Source organism: Neomonachus schauinslandi, chromosome 2, assembly GCF_002201575.2.
Source record: "Neomonachus schauinslandi chromosome 2, ASM220157v2, whole genome shotgun sequence".
Lineage (NCBI taxonomy): Eukaryota > Metazoa > Chordata > Mammalia > Carnivora > Phocidae > Neomonachus > Neomonachus schauinslandi.
Window position 1 is genome coordinate 169,684,236 of NC_058404.1, and position 22,396 is coordinate 169,706,631.

At 44.7% G+C, this 22,396-nt stretch overlaps 1 protein-coding gene across 1 annotated transcript in view; it reads left to right on the forward strand.

Annotated features, from left to right (window-relative positions):
* The first annotated feature begins 1,825 nt into the window (after positions 1 to 1,825).
* Positions 1,826 to 22,396, forward strand: part of APBB2 (amyloid beta precursor protein binding family B member 2) — a 360,396-nt gene continuing 339,825 nt past the window's right edge. Inside the window, 1 exon segment of the mRNA XM_021701683.1 lies at positions 1,826 to 2,015. The gene's annotated coding sequence lies outside the window, so the exon portion shown is untranslated.

The following is a 22,396-nucleotide window of genomic DNA, read 5'->3' on the forward strand; positions in this document are numbered from 1 at the left end:
GGGGTCCGTGGGAATACAGCGCCACGGAAAGAGGACCTGCCTGGAAGGGTGGAGGCTGGTCCTGCTACTGAAGGGCGGGGTGGTCTTGGGTTGGCTAATTTCTTCGCCTCTTTGGACCTGAGGGACGTAGAGCAGAACTAGAGGGCTTTCCAGTTCAGGGTCTGCATTTCCCCAGATTGGGTTAAACTATGGCCTCCGGCTGTCCAGGAATCCCAAACTCAATAGGCGGATCTTGGGGTGCGGGGACTCAGCCCTAAGGGTGAGCACTTTCATGGATTTACAGGGATTTCTCAGTGGCAATATTGTTTTTCTGTTACAGTAAGGAGCAACATGATTGCTGGCCTTCAGATGGGTCTGAGGAAAATTGTTCATGGGAAAGGTTTTAGGGGTGCAAATATCGGAAACCGGTCTTCCGCAAGGCAGCTTCCTTCCACCACTCATTATTTGCAACCCTACTGTGAGTCAGCATCAGGGTTCCATTATACACTCTTTTATGCACGTGTCGTAGATCTCCCTCCTAGCACTCTCCATGTTTTATATGACATTTTTGAGTGATTATTTGGTGGATGTCTGCCCACCTCGTTGGACTGTAAGCTCTATGAAGGCAGGGGTCTTGAGTTTTTTTATTCACTGGTATTCCCAGGCTTACTATAGACCTTAAGGATCCTCAATAAATACATGATATTTGAAGCAATAAAGTACTGCTCACCACAACCACACACAATCCTCACAAGAATAAGGAGCAGCTAGGTGTGAGTTTGTTATTTGAGGAAGTAGTGCATTCTGGAAGTTTGGGGAAGAGGGTAAGTGAGGAGAAGCCATAACTTTATAGTTACTATTAATTTACTTTTAGCATAATCCTGACACAGATCCTAGGTAAGGCTGTGTGTACATGTATGTATAGTATTGGTTCTCAAAGTGTGGTCTTCAAGAGCAGCTGCGCCAGCATTACATGGGAACTAGTCAGATATACAGATGCTTGGGCCCCCCTGCACACCTACTACTCATTCGGAGACCCTGGGAGTGGGACCCAGCATTTTATTTCTGTAAAGCCTGGGGGTGATTCTGACGCAGGCTCGAGTTTTGACAACCACTGCACTGGTGAAGAACAACCCTAAGGATGCTTTGGGGATGCCATTCACAGTGTCCAGGGCAGAGCACTGATTACTGCTTACTGAGTATCCATTCTTATCAGGACTCTGCTTCTCTGCGTACAATTCGAGTTATAGGTAATATTCCTGGGGGTCACAAGGAAATTATGCTTTTCCCCTCCTGCAGGTATGTTCTCCCCTGAGGTGATCTTGCTGTGACTTTCACATCAAGGAATGGTGTGTGTGTGTGTGTGTGTGTGTGTGGCATATGCCTGGGGTTCTGGATAAGGAAGCAGAAGGAGAAGTTCTCGCCTACAAGTTGCAGCTGGGTGGGTGTGGGCAGCTCTCATCTGGGTACATTTTCCCATTATAAAGGATTGCAGACAATGTGGGAGAAAAGACTAGCCAGGGATGAGGTTACCCAACTGCCTTTTGGTGCAGACAGACGCCAGGCCACATGGAGGGGATACCGGGCTGCATCGCGACTCCCAGCCTTTGGCTCTCGACACCCAGGCCCCCACAGCCTCCCTGCCATCTTCCCAGGCAATAGGGGAACTAAGGGTCCCAGAGGCCCCGCGGCCTCTGCCTGCAGGGGTCGCACTAGGAGCGCGGCCCGCCCCCTCCTCCTCGGCCCCCGCCCCCGGCCCCGCCTTTCTCGCGGTCGGCCCCCGCCTGGCCGGGCCCCTCCAGCCTCTCCTCGCGCAGCCGCCGCCAAAGCCTGGAGAAGTGGAATCTCGCCGGCGCCGCTGCCTGCGCGGGACTCGCGGAGCGGCACTGGGCATGCTCAGTCGCCGGAGCCCGTCCTGGTCTCAAGTAGGAAGCTCGTGCGCTGCACCCGCAGCTGATCCGGGCGCTCCGGGAAAGGCGAGACTGGAGCAGAGCCGCCGGGCGCCGGTGCCGGAGCGAGCGCGGCGCGCACCGCCGGTGAGCCTCGCTTTCTTCCTTGCTTTTGCCCTGGACCCCGGGCGGCCCGGGAGTGCTGGCGAGAGACCCGGGCAGCGGCAGCGGCGTGCGACGAGTGACTGCGCGCAGCCCCGGCGGCTGCTTCTCTCCTGCCGGCCCCTGGGGCTGCGCGGCCACTGCCGTCCGCCCCGCCGCAGCCACAGCTGCCGCAGCTGCCGCCGCATCTGCAGCGGGCGCCCGTTGCGGACTCCGGTGCGCCCTGCGCTCACGCCGCAGGGCCGGCAGGGTGGCACGGAGACTGCGGGCTCACTCCTTGACTTCCATCCCTCTTGCTTCCCGGCGCCCTCTTTCCCTCGGCAGCCCGGGTTTGGCAGGGCCCGGGGCGGGAGAGACAGGGTTGGAGGGGGTGCGCCCGGGTGGGGGCTGCGGAGGGGAAAAGTGAGGGCGGGCGCCGGCAGGGAAGAGCGCACACCCCCTTGCCCTGGCACCGGCCTCCGCTGTGCGGTTGGGCTCTCCCTCCTGGGGCGGCAGCGCGCTCCTGCCGGGGAGTTGGAGACGGCGCTGGCTTCTTGGGGGTTCAGACGCTAGCCGCTGGGAGATCAAAGGGGGAAAAGTTCATTTCCCCCTCGGAGGCAGAGAGCGTTTTAACTAGAAAATGGCTGTGCGAAGGGGACCGGATCGGGGAAGCTGGCCACTGGGTCCTGAAAGCTTCTCTGCTGCCCGCCGGGTGGAATGGAGGGTTGACGATAGAAATGACATTTGTGCGATGAAAACAGTGCTGGAGGGAGGGAGGGATGCGGAGTCCCAAAGAAACAATGCGAGGTGGTCTAGAACGCGGTGAAGCTATCTAGAACTGAGGGGGCGGGGGCCGAAGGGCCGAGGGAGCGGGGGACTTGAATTAAACAAAAATAAATGGGAGAAATCAGATTTAGACTTGTAGCCGTTTTGTAGTCAAGTTCTGCGCAGTTTGGAGCCACGACTGTCACAAACGTTTTTGGATGGATTGAGTGGTTGGGAGGACCAAAATTGAGAAGAGAATAAGGGTCAGTGTCGGAAGCTCGGGCGAGGCTGGGCTCTTGGAGGGCATAGTTTTAAGAAGTCCCTCAGTCACTGGCTTTCCATTGCGCTTGATGACTTAGGTGAAATACCTGAAGGATTATCATAAGACGATGCCCGCAGTAGAGCTCAGTTCCAAGAAATGAGGAAACTTTGCGAGGTGGCATTGGTTTGTCATTCATTATAATGTTTAACTGATTTAAACCAACACACAGTGGCATCCTGATCTGTTGTGGATTTGGGTCTCTTAAGCCTTTGATTATTTTTTCCCTTGTCACGGACTTATATTTCAGATCTTGTCCTGAAATGGCCATGATAATTAAGGATATCTGCATTTGTGTAGCTGGCCTTTCAGGAACAGAATCTTTGAAGGGGGATTTCTTTATGAACTCAGGTAGCAGCTTAGTTGTGTTTTCCGTTTGTAGCTTGAAAACAGTAATTGTTCAACAATTGTTTATGGTAACTTGCAGAATCAGAAATGCACTGATCTGAAGAGATGGCATTGATCAAATGGATGAGGAACTTCGGCGCTGGGGGAGATGCTGGGAGAACACAGGTGGCAGTAGAGTACAATGGGCTCTTAGTAGAACTCCAGGCGAGAAGCGGATTCGAGATTTCTCTTGCTGTCCTTTTGTCATCATCTTACTGTGTGACACCCCAAAAATCACTTGGGGTCTTCCTAATCTAGGGATGTCCCTAGATATTTGCTCAGAGCCTTTGAGGAAGGACTCTAAAGTTGAGATCCTTTTCTAGGGAAGGAGTTTCTTAAACTTTTATTCTCTTTCCCAAAGGATACTTTTAACTGGATAATTCACCCCCAAGGAGCCAGTACACCGTTCTGCACTTTCTGAAACTTGTATGAAGTGGTAGTGGAAAAGCTTGGTGAACTGAAGTGTAAAAGACTGGTGCTTTACACTTAACTGGAGTAATATGAGTAGGAGACTACAAAATTATTTAAGAAAAGAGTACTAAGTATTACAAGAATCCACATGTGCAATGATAATATATTTTAAAACTGTTACTCTTTTTATGTCATGTTTCAACTTTTTAATGACTATTTCTTTTCCTGCCACCAGAAAAACAACAAACATTGAATTTTTTTTTCTGTTACAACAGAAATTAATACTGAAAGGCTTGCCATACTGTTAGTACAGGGTTATGCCGATTACTCTGATTTTAGGATATCTAAATGTGTCTTTTAAGAAAAATGGAATGTTGTTTCTCTATATCTTTTTTAGTTACACTTTTTTTTTAAATTTTTATTTTAAGTAGGCTTCACACCCATTGTGGGGCTTGAATTCACAACCCTTGGGATCAGGACCTGAGCTGAGATCAAGAGTCGACGGTAGGGGCACCTAGGTGGCTCAGTCAGTCAGGCATCTGACTTCAGCTTAGGTCCTGATCTCAGGGTCCTGGGATCAAGCCCCAGGTCAGGCTCTGCGCTCAATGGGGAGTCTGCTCATCCCTCTGCCCTTCTCTCTGCTCATGTTCTCGTTCTCTCTCAAAGAAATAAAATCTTAAAAAGAGAATAAAAGAGTCGGTGCTTAACCGACTGAGCCACCCAGGCACCCCAGTTACCCTTTTAAAATAGACTACCCTGATGTTACAATACCTTAAATTTTTCATGGCTGCAGGACTTTTAGGAAAGTATTGTAAGAAGGTATTACTAGTTATGTGGGTGATTCTTATTTTCCTTCCCCAGGTTAAGGAAACTAGCATTTGTTCAGTGCTTGCTCTGTGTCAATCTGATATTAAGCTTCTCACATATGTTATCATATGTATCAGCATCTTTCACATGAATGTCAGCTTCCACAGAAAACCCCTCTGGGGAGGTGGACAGTCCTTTGTTTGCACAGCAATAGAACTTTAAAGTTTTATCCCATGTGAGAATGTTTTCTACGGGTTTCATTGTTATTAAATAAGCATTCTCATGTGAAATATTTTTGATTTGTTATTTGGAATTAGATTTGATTGGAACAGCATGTTTTCAAAATTATTTGAATGTTTTAAAGAATCTATCTGGATTTAAAAACTGTTTCCACGCTCATTTATTTTCAACAATGTTGTGCGACCAACAAATATGCTTAACTGTAAGGAAGATAAACTCAGATTACCCATTTTATGTTGAATGTGTTATTAATGCATATTCTGCATGTTGATGGCATTTCTGTCAGTTGATAGGTTTGTTAGAGTCAGAGTGACAGATTCTCTGTTATAGAGAGTCTGGTGGGATTTGGTGGAAGGACTACCAACCAGTGACTCCCAAGAGTTGCCTTCTGGGTCAGTTCTGCTACTTTAACCTACTGTGTGATCTTGGGAAAGTCGGTTTACTTTTCTGGGCCTCAGTTTTTCCATCTGTAAAATGAGGGAGTCGCAGTAGAATGCACCGTCTGGGTGCATCTGGGGTTCTTTTGTCCCAATCCAGGGGTCTGTGATGTGACCATTGGAGGAGGGGGGCCTTCATTTAGAGCATTAGAGGAAGCTAATTTTGTTTCACTGAGTCTGGCCTGTCCTGCTTTGAGGAATGTCTTTTTTTTTTGGCCAAATCCTTACTCCCTTTTAGTTTTTGCTAAAGAATGGTTGTCATAAAATTAACTCTGTGGCCTTGCCAAGTCTAGGTAGGAGAGAAGGTGATGATTAGATTTGGATGAAGCACATTGGATATTTGAAACTGTTTTATAGCATCTTCTGAGGGGAGTCTCTGCTCTTGGGCACGCAGATAGGTTGAGAAAGAAGCCACCTCAGAGGCCGTAGAGGAAGGTGTCACATGTCTTGGGTGCCGAGCCCACTGACGTGAAATTTTGGCAAGCCTTTTCCATGTCCCCATCCTCTCTCCTCAGGCCTTGATTAGAAATGTAGCCCTCAGTCTCTGGAATAAAATTCTCATCATCATTTCGCGTTAGCACCATCCCTGTATTGGGCAGGTGTCCAGGGTCAGCTCCTGCAGTAGCAGGAGCGGTGGCTGGTGGAATGCACCCACTCATCTTTGGCCAGATCGTGAACTTTTTTTTTTTCTTTCCTCTTTTGGCAAGTTATGGTGATGGGGCCGAGAGCAAAGGAAACCCATCCATTTGGGGTTTGTAGTGCACTTTGCTTTCATGATGCTCACAAAACTCAGTGTCATTAACCTTTAAGTGAGGCAGGTGAGGAGACGCCAGAGTTGTTACCCACATTTTAATAATCGATAATAAACAGACAGCGAATCTGGTGCTGCTCTTATTAACCAGGCTGCAGGGTTGCTGGGCCTCTGGTGGGAGTGGGGCAGTAACTCCAAACACGAGGTGAGAGCATAAGAGAGGAAGGACACAGAGGGTAGAAGACAGCCAAGTCACCACAAGTTGGCAAAAAGTAAGAAGCCTGCATCAGTTTAAAAGTATTAGAGGCCTTTAGGTGTACACTCACAGGAGACATTTGCTTTCTGCATAATCTTATTTCCATAATGGTTGAATCTTACCTGGTCCTCTAAGCATTGAATAGATGCTAGGACAGGTATTACTTTTATCATCAGGGAAAAAGTCTCAATGTATAATTTATTGATACATAAAATGTACAGACGTATATGGACAAAGATGGGAAGAGAACATGGAAAGAATGAATGGTATGGAATTACAGATTAGGGTGTTCCTTTGTTTATTAATGATTTGACAATGGTTATAAATAAGGTGAACCAGTCTATCCTTTGCCCCCTGTTGAAATCTTGCGAAATTTTGTCTACTAGGTAATAGCTGAGGTTTTTAAAGTGTAACTCTCCTGGAAAGTATGCTTTAGGAATGCTGAGAGTGGGAGGAAGGGTGGTTTTGTTTGTGTTTTTCTTTTAAAGTTGACTAAGAAGAATGCAATTTTGTAGCTGAGCTAGAGAAGTGTGCACTTAGGAGGATGAGGTTGGGGAGAACTTGCAGAGAGCTCCAGAGAGTGCAGGAAAATGCTGTTTTGAAGAAGGAAGGTTTGGCATCACTGTGGCTTAGGATGTAACATTTCCAAAATTGCTGCCCTATACATCAGATTTTAGTTCCCACACAATTTATAAGTGCAAAGCTCAGTATTAGGCCCATGGGCCATTGTCCGTTGGTGATGTGTTTGCTGTCCTTATCCAAATAATGATGATGATGTAGTGAATATTTGGGTGTCCAAATTAGATGTATCCTTTTTTTCTCTGAGACTATACCCTTCTGATTTGGGGGTAAGATTTTTTTTATGAATTGATGGGGATATTTTTATTTGGCAGCTTAATGGTCCATGAAATTGATAAGTCTGGGAAGCCAGGCCTGGGATGTCGAGAGCCATGCCCTTGGGATAGAGTGAGTAGTGGAGACCAGGCCAAACTGGAGATTATGGGTGGGCTGATGGGGCCTCGGGGCCTTCCAGGAATGTAGGGTCAGTGGTATAGACCCAGGGTTTGAGGAGCTTCGAAGAAGCTAATTTTGAAAGCGCTCTGGGAACCAGCAGATATTTTTGAATTATAGCCCAAGAATGTCATTGGAAGTGCCAGCATGAAAGATGAGGGTCTGTGAGAGAGCAGAAAGGACAACTGATTGAAATGTGAATTTTAGCAGGCAGGGCCTCCAAATGACAGATCTTGGTGTTGGTTCCTTTGCACACAGGCCTCTTTCTGCCAAGGCAGCATGCTTTAGCAATTTGGTGTTGGTGATTCTAGGAGATACTGAAGGAATCAAGGCCATAGAACTACAAGTGGTGTAACAGCCAGCTTGGTTTGGACACCTGCAGTATCATGTCTTCCAGAGCAAGCCTTGATGAATCCCTGGAGGAAGCTTAAGAATAATTTGCTCATGGAATTGCAAACCCGAATTCTTTCTGTGTTTTAAATAGTAGATTAAGAAAATAATGTATTTTCAGATAATATTTTAAAAATCTATGCTTAATGATATCTGGATCTTGTGGATCATCATGATATTATATTAGTAATATAATTATGGAGCTCTTTGTGCTAAGGGCTTTCTCGCTGTTACCCTATTTAATTCTTACAAAACGCTGTGGTGCTGTTCCCATTTTAGAGATAAGGAAACTGAGGTCCTTTTCACTAAAGCCTTTATGGGAAACCGTGATGCTTACCCTGTGACTGTAGTCAATATGGAGGCGTCCATGGGTTGCTGAGGGCCCGACAGGATGAAGAAATAACATTTAGTAATTAAGGGTCAACTGTGTGTCTCGTGTTATACAGGAAACAATTCACTTAGTCCTTTGGGGTACCTCCCCCTATCTCCTCTCTTATGAGTGAGGAACCTTCCTAAATTCACCATTTGGGGAAAAGGCGAAAATTTCACCTTTCATCCGTTTTCAAAATGGACGTTAACATAAATCCACATATTTAATGGTGGAATTACTTCTTTCATACTGTGACTCCAATGTGCATTTCTTTCATGTGGACACACATTGAGTAGCAGAAAATCCAAGTATCTTTTCTAAATAGGTCTGAAACTAGGCGTTGCTGTGTAACCTCCCTGGACAGATTGCAATCTAGAATTTTTCTGTTGTAAATAAAATACGCCAGAATCCGATTAGTTGTCATGTGCCAATCATTAGGCAATGCTAGGAGGACAGAGGCTTCTGATGACTGGAAAAAGGTGAAGTGAGGGTTTCCAGGCTTCTCCAGCTGCCTGTGGCTGACTGGAGGCTTCTTGCTGCCGGAGTGGTGGGTCTGGAGAGAGAACCTCAGCACCCCAGCTGATGGTGCCCCTCTTTGGGAGCATCTGGTATGCTCCTGGGTGCTGGCTCTGTTCTTACCTTCTGATCTTCATTTGATTTCCCAAGTGGCCTTTTGTCCTGGGCAAGAGAGTCAGTGGATCTGCTGATTTGCTAGGCAGTACTATTTGTCAGGGAAATGAATAAATTAGAATTTCTTTAGCATGAGTTAGGTTATTTGAGTTGATTTTTTTTTTCTAAGTGTAGTAAAATGAAATTTCTGAACCTAACTGAGGCATGGTCTGGACCCACAGGAGTATAGATACTTTTTATTTATTTGAGAGAGAACATGAGCACAAGCTGGGGGAGTGGGGTAGGCAGAGGGAGAAGCAGACTTCCCATTGAGCAGGGAGCCCAATGCGGGGCTCAATCCCAGGACCCTGAGATCATGACCTGAGCCGAAGGCAGACGCTTAACCTACTGAGCCACCAAGGTGGCCCAGGAGTATAGATACTTTGAGAAGCAGTGGTTCAACCTCAGATTCTTCTGATGTCTGACCAGAATCTCTTCTCCTCTCTAGTAATCATGCTTTATTTATTTATATATTTTTCAAATCACTAGTGAAGACAGACAGACGTTGTTTTAGTGACAACAAGAAACCTTAGCTTCGTTTGTTCATGCCTTTGTCCAGCAAATGTTGATTGAGCACATACTTTGTGCCAGGCACTGTGCAAAGTTCAGGAAGACAGAGAGGAATGTACCAGAGCACTGATGATAAGGTGCTGCAGTGAAGGCATGCATGTGAGGTCTGAGCGAATGGAGAGAAGGAAGGCTGTCCTCACTCTGTGGGCGTCAAGAGGCCTCACGGAACAGGAGCCGTGGCAAGGGACTCCTGTAAAACCCTGCTACAGAAAACCCTTCGGCTGACTCCTTTTCCATTTTTCCTTCCCTCCATAGAACTGTTATAGCCTGTTTCTTCTATCCAACACCTGGGATTTGCCACTCCTCCCAAAGGGGACTAGAGATTTGGCCTTTTAAATCTTTATAACTGTGGTTCTCGAAGAAGGAGGGGGGCAGTTTTTTTCTCCAGGGACTGTTGTCAATATTTGGAGACATTTCTGATTGTCATGACTGTGGAAGGAGTACCACTGGCATCTAGTGGGTAGAGGCCAAGGATGCTTGTAAATATCCTACAGTAAATGCATGCACAAGATAGTCCTGTGGGGAGGGAGTAGGATTTGGTGGTTAAGAGCCAGACTCTTAGGGTTCCAATATTGCTCTGCAATTTAATAGCCATATGACTGGGGACAACTAAAGTACAGAATTGCAGGTGGAGAACAGCATTGACAGTGCTTTATGTTCCGTCATCCATAAGTAGGAATACTAGATATGATAGGGTTGTTATAAGGATTTCATGCGTTAATATATGAATATAATAATGAATAATACTTGGCATAAAGTAAGATCTTAACAGTTATTATTATTTTTTTATTTTAGGCAAAAACTTTAGCTTTTGACTCCCAAGAGCTTGAGTTTAGAGAATCCAGGGCAGCCAGGTTTGTGGCAACCGTCTCTCAATAGGCTTTGGTGTAAGAATTGGCCACTGTTTTTGTTTTTCTAGTTCCTTTTTGTTCATGGGTTTTATTTTCCACTGTTTCTACCTCTTGATTCTAGGACTTCCGATAGCTTTGTCGTTCATCCTTTTTTTCCAGGGACCCAAATTTATGCCCTTAACGAACCTTTCCCTGGAGGGCTGAGAAATATATTTATGATTTTCCTTAGCTCTGTCTATTTTGGGAATGGTGAGAAAACAGGAAGCAGGTCAGGGGAGAGCTGCCTTACTTCCTGATTGTCACAGCTCCCTTCTCTATAAAATTCCATGCAAGACTGAGAGGCAGGTGGTAGGGCCTGCTTGGTAACTAACTCTTCCCTCTACGCCCACCAGCTCCACCCCCAAATTAGGTGCCTACTACTTCCAAAATACCCTGTAATTGGATCACAATATCTGCCTGCTTGAAATCATTTCTAAAAATCAAGGCAAAGATGCAGGCTGTGTCAATGGGATTTAAAATGTCTTGGTCCTCTCCTTCAAGGTTTTGGAGTTGTTCTGAAAACAAAAAAGGGAGCCAGCTTGTTCTCTTAGTTAGGTGGCAGCATCTTTGTGGCCTAGAACTGTGTCTTCCTCTTCACTTGCAAAAGTGCTCAAACCATGGTCCTTGCCGACTTTCCACAGGAGGATGGGCCTGTGGCCTCCTCTCAGCAGATCACATTTACTGTGACATTTTCCCAACCTAATTGACTCGTAAGGATTTTCATTCTGTGTTTTGAATGGTGTCAACAGACTAGAGAAAAATGAAGAAGTTCAGTCCGTCCTAAGCTTTCCGATTCCGTCCCCATGACATGGTCATCTCGCCCCTGAATGAGGGCAGTAGCCTCTCAGCGGCCCCCTGGCCTGGCCGGCTCCAGTCATTCAGTTTGGCTTCTGTAGCGCCGGGCGCTGTGCCAAATGCTGCCGGTGGAAACGGACCAGGGTGGAAGCTGACCCGGATGGCCCGGCCCCTGTCTGTAGGGCAAGACTGGCAACTGAGATACAACGCGCCGTGTGCTACCGGGGTGGGGGGTGGGGTGGGAAGTACTCAGCCCTCCCTGACCCGCACCTGCCCTGGCTTGGGGTGTGTGTGGGGGGGTGTCAGGTGAGGCTTCCAGGGGAAAGGGATGCTCCGTGTGTCCCACAGCATGCCTGGCGCCTCCATCTGTGCAGCGGGGTTAGTAAGCTCCCGTTTAGAGCCCTGCCCCGCTGACAGCGGGCCTCCCTGCCTTCCCACCACTGTAGCCTCTCATCGAGTTACCTCCTCCGTGGCCTCGCTGTTTGTTCTCTGCACTGCCTCCAAGGTGATCTTCTGAAATCCTCTGCAGGCCCGGGCATGCCCATCCCAGCCCTCCAGGGGCTTCTCGCTGCCCTTGAGATGAAGCGCCAGCCTCTTGGCATCGCCCCTGGTACTCTTCATGATCTGCGTCGCTCTCCATCTCATGCTCTGAGCTTGAGCCACACCGTTCTGACAACACACCCGGCTTTCTCTGGCCTTTGGGCTTTTATCCTCTGTTCCCGTTGCCTGCAACCATCTTTACTGTCTGTGTATTCTTTACTTGGCTTGACTTCGTTCCTCCTTCAGTGGGTGTCCGAATGACCCGAGGGCCTGCTAAAACATACATTGCTGGCCTCACCCCCCGAATTTCTGATTCGTAGGACTGTGGTGTGGCCCGATTCAAAGTTTGTACGTCTAACAATGTCCCGGGTGATGTTGATGCTGCTGGTCTGGGGACCACACTTGGAAGACCACTGGGTACCTGGTTACCCAGAACAGGGTGACTGGCTCTTCTTGCTTCCACAGTGAGCGCCTTACGCCCCTCTACCATCCCACCCTTGTTGTCACACTGCATTGTAACTACTCACTTCCTGGGCTTCTCTTCTAGTCTGTAAGCCCCTTGAGGGACAACACTGTTACTTCTTCATCTTTGTGTTCCCAATGCTTAGAAATCCTGGATGCTCAATAAGCATTTGCCAAAGAGTGAATATATGAATGAAAAATAACTATCATTGGAGCCTTTTTTTTTTTTTTGAAGATTTTATTTATTTGAGAGAGAGAGAGAGGAAGTGCATGAGCGGGAGGGAGGGGCAGAAGGAGAGGGAGAAGCAGACTCCCCGCCGAGCAGGGAGCCTGACGGAGCTCCATCCCAGGACCCTGGGATCATGATCTGAGCCGAGGGCAGACGCTTAACTGACTGAGCCACCCAGGTGCCCCCATTGGAGGCTTTAATAAATATGCACCAGAATGTTTTTAGCAGCTAGTTTTTCTGACAGTTTATCCCCCGTTGTGGTGGTGTAGGCTTATAACATGATGTTAGTGAGATCAGCATGAGTTTGGTTAACACAAGAGCCAGTTAACTATGTGGTTTTGTGTCCAAATTCTAGAAAGGTCAGGGGAGGAGCTCATATTAAACCCATTATTGTTTTTGGAATGACTCAAAAATACATAGGTTTTTAAAATAGGGCTTGGTATGAAAATGTGTGTCCAAAAGAAATGCAGTTGTCATTTAATTTAGCAACTATAACATAACTGTGGCCTTTTTATTTGAAATAATAAATCTTATTGAACTCATATTAAATGTAACCAGATGTTTAAGTAATCGTTTCTCCAAGCCAGAGGGAGGGATTGCTAGAATACTTCATGTACTTACTCAGTCTGTAAATGTTTATTGAGCACCTACTATGTGCCGTAGGCCCTAGGATATGGCAATGAGTAAAACACTGCGGCTTTCTGGGTGGGAGGTGCCATAAAGAAGTCAGAGATGGGTGATGTCATGCAAAGCGCCCAGTGGGCTCCTTCAAATCAAGTGAGTAGGTGACTATTAAGGCTGTGTCCCGAGTGATGGGAAGTGACGGCCATGTCAAGATCATGGCATGGAGAGGAGCAATTTAAGGCCACGAGAATGGTGCAGAGGAACTAACTTTAGGACATCTCTTTGAGGAGCCCTATTGCCCCTCTAGTTTTGAAGACCGGATTGATGTCAACTTATTATTGTGCCTCCTTATCCAGATCTGGGCTCCAACCTTGCTTCCACAACATCCAAAGTAGTACTTCCCAAAGGGAGCTCAATGAATCCCAAGTGATTGGAAATATGTTGGGAATAAAGGCTTCTGCCGTCACGTTCAGAAAACTGCATGTACTTTCTCTTTCCATGAACGTATCCAGAAGTCCTGCTGAAAAGAAACTTCATTTAATGCAGCATTTGCCCAGGGGGCCTAGTTTGCACAGTCTCCTCTGAGCTGGTGTTTCCTGTTGCACACCTTGGATGACCAGTTCTAAAGGGGCTGCTTTGTGCACACCTAAGAAGAATGTTTTGCATGATGCAGACTTCTGTCCTCTTCACGTCCCCCTTAACCTTCGGGGACTTGGATTGTCGAAAAAGGCAGAGGTGGGGTTTCTCCTATTGGTTTTCCAAATGTCTTGTGCCCCGTTGGTCAGTCCCATTGATTTGGGTGCAAAGATAAATGGCATTTAGAGCCCGAGAGAGCATTGCTCATTTGCTGCCTTCAGGGAAGAGCTGGCTATACTGTGCCGTGGGATGCAAGCTGTTTTTGCCCATGCTTTAAGCCTCAGTTACTCTAACAGAGAATGGTTTGTGTTTGAATTGCTCATATTATGACTTCATTCTATCTTCTTTTGGGTATGTAAACATTGCTTTGGGTGTCAGCTGACCCTAAGTAAAGGAGGGGGAGAGGAGTGACCTGTTGGAGTTCCTAAGGGCGAGCCTAATGTAGGAACGATAAACTTAGGTCGGACACTATATACTGAGTTTTTGCTGATGTTGTGGAATCTTAATCTAACCTAAAAAATACTGGCATTTAGATTTTCTTTCAGTTGACGTGTGTTTAGTTTTGGCCCTTCCTGAAGTCAGAGCAGATGTTTTATTCTCTGTTAAGTTTGAAGTTTTATTCTTTTGAAGTTTTATTCTCTTTTAATCTTTATGGTTTTAGTTTGACACAGCAAGCCAGGAAAGGTTCAAGGTGGGGCGAGCTCCCTGAAAAGTTTCATTTAAGGGAGATCCCAGGATGAGTCTTTCTGTAAAATAATTCAGAGTAAGAGAGCATTTGGGTCAGTTGCCGATGTTAGGAGGAGGCCCCATCCTGTGCTACTTATTTATTTATTTTTTTTGTGCTTGGGGCAATTTCTAGAAAGATGCATCGGGGCCTGACTGAGAATAGGATCAAAGAAGCTGGATCTAGGGATTTGGAATGATTAGTCCTTTCAGGTCCTCCGTGTTGGGGTTCTCTGTTTTCATGGGCTCTGCTCTCCCTAAATGAAACAGGCAATTCAGGATGAATGGTGAATATGTTGGATACCATTACTGTGTATGGGTTCTCTGTGTCTTCAGTTATGTAGTATCCCAAACCCCGCATTCAAATTAAATGTATTCCAGTGATTTGAGCAGAAAATGTGTGAGGAGTGGAGGAATAAAGGTAACACTCCCTGCTCTTATTCACAGGACCTAGCAATTGGGTCAGTGTCATTTTCTAAAAACGTCTTTTTTCTAGGACTTGAGGCTATTTCTACTAAAATAAATAAAGGAAGTCTTGCATCCCATTGACTTAGGTATAATTGTCTCCCAATCCAAGTCATCTCCTGCTGACTTGAGTTTTATTTCATCTGAAATCATTTTCCTTTACTATTACTAGGTCCTGCTATTTTATATATTATATATATATTTTACAAGCCATAAGTAGAAACAAGAAACAAAAATAAGACATGGTTTTATTAAATTTTACACTTTTCCCCCTTAGTTCTGAGAACATGTGAATTGCAAGAATAATCAATTTAAAAAAAAAACTGGGGGGAATGTTGATTTGTGGCATTATTATTTTCATTTCCTGGGAAGAAAACAGGATTTTCATTAGATGCCGTTGTGCTGTTTTCCATTGAGAGAGATAACAGTGGGATGGATGGCCACGTTCGGAGTTTATATACATTTTTGCTTAACATTTAAATGGTTTTTGTATGAACATTTGTGAAGCTGTTGCCCTCTTTCTGCAGTGCCAACTATTCTACAGGATGGTTCTGTTTGCCAAGGACAATTTCCTTCCATCAGAGCGAAACTTCAGGCAATTTTAACTTATTTCTACCGTGGGAGAGCTCGGTAGATACAGGTTTTCATGAAAGCACATTTATTTTTCCTTGGTGTCGACCTTGGAAGTTAATTTTTGAAAAGCTTGAAGGTGTATCATTTTGACTGATGGTTGAGTTAAAGGATACTCAATATGATGTAATTATGCAGATTTCATTTGCATAAAGCAAACAATGATGAGAGAATGAGTAGAAAGGAAAACGGAGTGCCTCTGTGGTAGGATTGTGGATGATTTTGTTGGCTTTCTCATTCTTCTTCCTTCTTGACCATTGTAGTGTTTTCATATCTTTCTAGCAAGTAGTAAAAGGGAAAAAAAATTTTCTCACACGTTCATTTTTATGTCCTCCAGAGGTTGTGCATTTCAGGGTGTTTCTTCAAGGAGACTAACTGGGAACAAAGAAGAATTGGCATTATACTTAGTGAAATAAGCCAAACACAAAGGGACATGTATTGTATGAGCATATTTATGGTACCCAGAATAGTGTAATTCATAGAGACGGAAAGTAGGGGGCCGGGGGAATGGGGTTTTATTTTATTTTTTTTAAAAAGACTATTTATTTGAGAGCGAGAGAAAGAGGAGAGCGTGAGCAGGGGAGGAACAGAGGGAGAGGGACAAACAGACTCCACACTGAGCACAGAGGACTACGTGGGGCTCAGTCCCACAACCCTGAGACCATGACCTGAGCTGAAACCAGGAGTCGGATGCTCAACTGACTGAGCCACCCAGGCGCCCGAACGACTGAGCCACCCAGGCCCCCGGGAACAGGGGTTTAGTGTTTCATGGATCCAGAGTACGATTTGGGGAAGACGGAAAAGTTCTGAACATGGGTGGTGGTGGTGGCCGTACAACAGTGTGAATGTACTTAATGCCACTGAACTGTAAACCTGAACATGGTTAAAATGGTGAATTTTATATGTATTTTACTACAGTAGAAGAAAAAAAAAAAGTTTAACCTAGAAAAAATAGAACTGCTCCTATGTCTTCACCATGTCCTCGCATTAGACAGAAGCTGCTCTGAGTGCACTCTGACCTTGGCTCTGAGGGGTGTGGAAGGCACAGACCCCAAGAGCTTGGGGGGAGTGGGTGTAGGTGCCACTTAACTTGAACTTGATCCCAAGTGCTTGCCTTTCCAAGAGCTTTCGTTTATGAGAGATGAACACTGGTTCATCCAAGTGTTTGGATGATCCAAGACAAGTTTGAAACTGTGAATTGGGTATGCTATATGTAGGGCAAATTTTTGGCCGTATCTGTTACTGACTTCTACTTTGGAAATGAAACAGTTTGGTAAAAATTAATCTTCATTTGAATGTCCTCCGAAACTGTGGCACTTTCCCCATTTATTTTGTTGAGTGTTTCCTCAAAGCCAAGTGACTGTGTAGCCTGACTTTTCTTTTGTCTCATCCATGTTGTTCTAAAGAGAGCATAGACTTTAGGTCTGGACAGGGCCAAGTTTCAGTTTGGGCCCTGCCCTGGGAACGTGGGTGTAGGTGGGTACTCTGCCTGAGCCATGGTTTCTCCATCTGTAAAATATCTGGAACGATACCTACCTGGTTGGGAGGATTTAATCTGATAACATGTGAAAATGCGTGCCACTCTCTTGATTACCTGTTGTTGAAACGGTCAGTAGGTTGACCAGACATTCTAGATCAACCCCAAATTTGTTACTGTGCTATAGAAGATGGTCCTTGATCAAACTGACAGACTTTTCAGAATTAAAATATTTTATTTTATTTTTTAAAAAGATTTATTTATTAGAGAAAGAGTGTGTGCACAAGCAGGGGGAGGGGCAGAGGGAGAGGGACAAACAGACTTTCTGCTGAGTGGGGCTCAATCCCAAGATCCTTAACCAAGTCAGACACTTCTGAGCCACCCAGGCGCCCCTAAAATATATTAAAGGATAGTTCTTTTAGAAAAGGCAAATGGAAAGATGTTTATAATTGGTAGCAGGTTTTTAATGGTTTATATTCAACTACGTGTTCTTGGTTTTTATTGGTACCTCATCCCCTGCTCTGTATTATCTTCGGAGAATGTGAATGATAGTCCCTCAGTGTGTTTGATACCTCTTATAGTTTGATAAGTCTTGGAAGACCTGTGGATTGGGCTTTGATCCTGGGTCTGTCTCTATCAGCGCAGTGACCCTGAGCAAGTTCTCTCTTTTTCCTCACCTGTAGGATCCTATAGAAATTATAAGGGTTGATGTTTATTGAGCACTTACTGGGAGACAGTGGTCACTGCGGTAGATGTGTTCTGTGGAGGGCATCATTTGGTCCCACACCTCTATGGGGAAGCTGCTATAATTATTCTCAAATGTAAGTGGGGAAGCTGAGGCTCACCAGCGTCCAAGGGCACACAGCTAGAGCAGGTGATTTAGGACTGAGCTCAGTGTAGATTATGAGGAGAGAACTTGGCATTGGGGAAGGCACTTACTACATGTGAATGCTGCATGCTACCGCGCGTGTGCACACACACGCACACGCACGCACACACACACACGCACACACGCACACGCACACCCACACACACGCCCACACACTGTGCGTCCTTAAATTGATACTTCCCTAAGATACAAGAGCTACCAGGTTATAAAATCTGGAATTCCCTAAGAGGGTAGAGAGTATCTGGTGTGAGCCCAACTGGTGTGAGAAAGCTCATATCAGAAGCACAAATTGTATTTGGTTGTGATTATAGCTGCTTTGCCGTTTTTTTTTTTTTTCTCATTGCGTTTTTAAACAAAGAAAATTTCTATATTCTCTGTAGGGTTAACATATACTTTTAAAGGATGTCATTGCGGTTTTACTCTTTCTCTTTCAGAAAAAATCAGTTATTTCTCTAATCATTAAGCATCCTGTCCTGAGAATAATTACAAAGGATAAGCTCCAGCCACCAGGGGTGAGCAACTGGCGGTCTTAAAATGTTCTGTAAAGATATTAGTCTGAAAATTGCATTTTAATGTGGTATACTAGTAAAATAGAATTTTACTTGCTAAATTATTTCATGTTAATAATGATCTTTTTCTAAGGAAGGCTGTTACTTTTTTTTTTTAAATGGGTCGTTCATATCTTCCAAAATAAGTGAACTGGCCTTTGTGATAACCTGTTAGTATCCACTTCTGTTTGAGTCTGGAAAATTGATGGAACACAAGAAAGCAGATAGAATTTCAGGTCAAGACTTTGATTTTAGGAAATATCATTTTCTGTACCAAGTGCTTTGACTAGCTTTGGCCCACAGTACATCCTGACTTAAATGCTGTATTTTAATATTTAAAATGAGTTATGGCAGCTTATGTGGTCCTTATCATAATCTTTGTGATGCTAGCAAAATGTATTCACTAGTTAACATGATGCCTTCCAATAAAACCATTTCAAAGAATAATTCCTGAGTAGTGGTTTGGTTGACAATTATGCATGCCAGAGATTTTTTTTTTATGTTTTTTTTAAAGAGCCAAATTCTGAATTAACCCATTTTGGAAGTTTCTCGTTGCTTCCCTAGCATACAGAGAAAAATCAGGCTGCCAGTGTGTGGTGGACATATTTCTCATGATTAATAGATGAACAAAATACAATTGATACAGACTGAATGTCCAAGTTTGACACTAGACTCTGGAGGAAGAGAGAGGCTATCAATGGGAGAAATGGGAAACACCCATTTATTTGAAGAATTGTGTACTTTGTTTACATTTTCCTTGAAGGCTAATTTTGATTAATCAAAATTTGAAGGTTGCATGTAATCTTAAACTGTTAATTATAGACCCCAGGGAATCATTAGCTTTCAAAGTAAGTGGGCACTTCTTTAAGAATTTAAAAAAGAAAATATATATCAAATAGGTCACTGTTATAGAATATCGTTTAATTATTGTTCATTGGTTAAAACTTAAAGGTATTGCCTTAAATGGATAAAATGGAGGTGTGTAATAAATTACCAGAGTGGAAGGGAAGCAGGTTAGAAGTACTTGAAGTTTTTCTCGCATATTAACTGGCTTCCACTCTAGGGAAATACTTGCTTTTTCATGATAACATTTCTCATGTACTTAAAGTATGTTTATATTTTGGTTGTTTCCCCTTTACTTTGTATGGAAAGAAACCCCTGAATCTCAAACCTCTGTCCGACACTCCTTATTCAGAGGAGTGATTTGAGAACTAGCAAATCTTGCATCAGCGAAGAGGGTAACTGGTTGGAGAAACTGAGTCATTTCCCTGCATCTTTGGAATCAGTCCTATACAGGCTATCTGTTACAGGTTAAATTGTGTCATTCTCCTCCCCCTCCCCCAACTTCGCCCCCACTCCAAGGGTATATGGAAGTCCTAACCCCTGGTACCTGTGAGTTTGACCTTACATGGAAAAGGGACTTTGAAGATGTCATCATGTTAAGATGAGGTCATACTGGAGTAGGGTACGCCCATAATCCATTATGACTGGTGACCTTATACCAGGAGGGAAATTCAGACACAGACCAAAGGGAGACTGCCCTGTGATGACAGAGGTACACAGAGGAGGAAGGAAGGGGCCGTGTGAAGGTGGGGGCAGACTGGAGTTACACTGCTACAAACCAAGGAATGCCCGGGGCCTCCAGCAGCCAGAAGAGGCAGGGAAGGACCCTCTCCCGGTGGCTTTGGAGGGAGCAGGGGCCTGCCAGCACCATGATAGTGGAATTCTAGCCTCTAAAACTGTTGAGACAATAAATTCCTATTGTTTCCAGCCTCCTAGTTTGTGGTTGTTACAACAGCCACAAGAAGCTACAGGATGAATCATACCTTCAGAGTTTGAATCCTGGTTTCACATTGTAATGCTGTGATTGATCTTAGGCAAGTTATTGAAGCTCACGGTGCCTTGTTTTACTCATCTATGAAATAGAGCTAAAAAGAATACCTTCCTCGTGTAGTTGTTTTGAAGATAAAGTATGTATGATACTTTGAATAATGCTATTATATGTAAAGAATACAGTCATTTCAAAGCTACAAATGATTTTTGACCATTCAGCAAATATCCACTGAGTTTCCTTTTTAACAGCAGGCCCTATGCTAGATGGTGAGTGTCTGGCGTGAACCAGGCAGATGGGATCTCCGCCCTCCCAGATCCTTCAGGTGATCATTCCCTCTATTAACGTGAAGAAGAAAGGAAAGTGGATTCCATGTGGCATCTTTATGGGCAAGAACTGAGTGTAACCTTTCTGAACCCCAGAGAGTCTAGTGCAGAAGCTGTGTACCGGGCAGGCAGTGAGCGTGGAACCACATTACCTGGGGTCAAATTCGGGTGTTTGCTAGCTCTCACCTTGGGCCGTAATAGAATTTTTAACTTTCTCTGCTTCCACAGCTGCAAAATGGGGACATACTGGAATCCTCCCTAATAGGGTTATGGTGAGGATTAAATGAGTTAAAATGCATAAAGTACCTAGAATAGTAGGCACCTAATAAATGTTATTATATTATGAAATGATCCATGAGAGATCTTAAATTTGTAAATGAATTTTTGTGATAGTTATTAAGTGTGGAGAATTCAAGTGAGCATAGTTTTCTCTATCTTCATTCCCTCCCTGAATGATCTTTATACTCCCAAACCTACAGCTCCACCTCAGACCCCTCCCCTAAGCTCCAGACTCCTAGACCGACCTGCCAGGTCCGTAGGTCTAACTGGATATCAATCAAACACCTCAAAATAACATATTTAAAGCTGAACTCCTGATCTGTCCTGCCTTAGTTCCTGTCCACATAGACTCACGGTCAAGTTGTGTGTGTGGGTTATTTATTTACATGGTAGTAAAATAGCATATGAACAAAAAATGGTGGTAGAAAGTAGAAGGAGCCTGCTTCATTCTCCTTGGAGTACCAGGGAAGGTTTCCCAAAGATGAGTTTTGGAGGTTGAATAGGAGTTTGCCAGGCAGCAAAGGAAAGAAAGAACATTAGGGGAAATGAGAGTAGTATATCCAAAGGCGTGGAGGCTTAACACCGTGACAGGTACAGGAGACACCAGGGGTCACTCCCAGTGGTGTAAGACTGTAGGTAGTGTGTGTAACCTTAAGCTACTTTCTTGACCTCTCTGTGCCTCTATATTTTCATCTTTTAGTGATAATAGGCTCTGGGGGGATTAAATGAATATAGTAATTTGAAGTGCTTAGATCCTCGCTTGGCCGAAGTAAGTGCTCAAAAAGTATTGGCTCTAATTAACGTTAATTACTCTTGTATTTGCTACTGAAAGACAAGGGTTAAAGGCTGACTTACTGTTCTCAGTCTAGTTCGTGGATTCTTGTGGGCCTGTGTAAATGCTGCACGCTCAGGTCCATATACTTTCTTGTGAACAACTTTTTTACCATTTGACATTGGGATTAGGAGGTGAAGAGACTACAACGTACTTTGTTTAAGTAGAGGAAAAATGATTAAGGTAGGCTAGACCTTGGCACAGAGCTATGTGCAGATTGCTGATTAGGCAAAATAAAAACAATAAACCAGCACGTTGAGCCAACATAGTTTTGTTTTTAAAGCTGGTGAACCACCTGTATCTAAGCGATTAATTTAAAGATGGCTTTGGTTTGTTGTTAATTGTCTCCGATTACTTGGTGACGTCAGTCTATGTTCTGAACCACTGTAAGTTGAAAAAAGCCACCGCCGAATGCAGTCGGCTGGTGGTGCTGCCCAGGGTGGTGTGTGGGCAGAGCTGAAAGGGTGCATGTGGCCTTGGATTTCTTTGGCTATACTTCTCAGATCGGTGATGGCAATTGCATGACTTCAGCCATGGTCCAGCCCACTTTTATTTATCGTTTTTGAAGGGGGGAGTCATTTCCAGTTGTGGTTTTTCTTTGATTAAGAAAGTAAAATGTGCTCATTATGACAAGGCTCAGACCAAAAGAAGGGAAGAGGGGGCGCCTGGGTGGCTCAGTCGGTTGAGCGACTGCCTTCGGCTCAGGTCATGATCCTGGAGTCGCGGGATCGAGTCCCGCATCGGGCTCCTTGCTCGGCGGGGAGTCTGCTTCTCCCTCTGCCCCTCCCCCCTCTCATGTGCTCTCCCTCTAATAAATAAATAAAATCT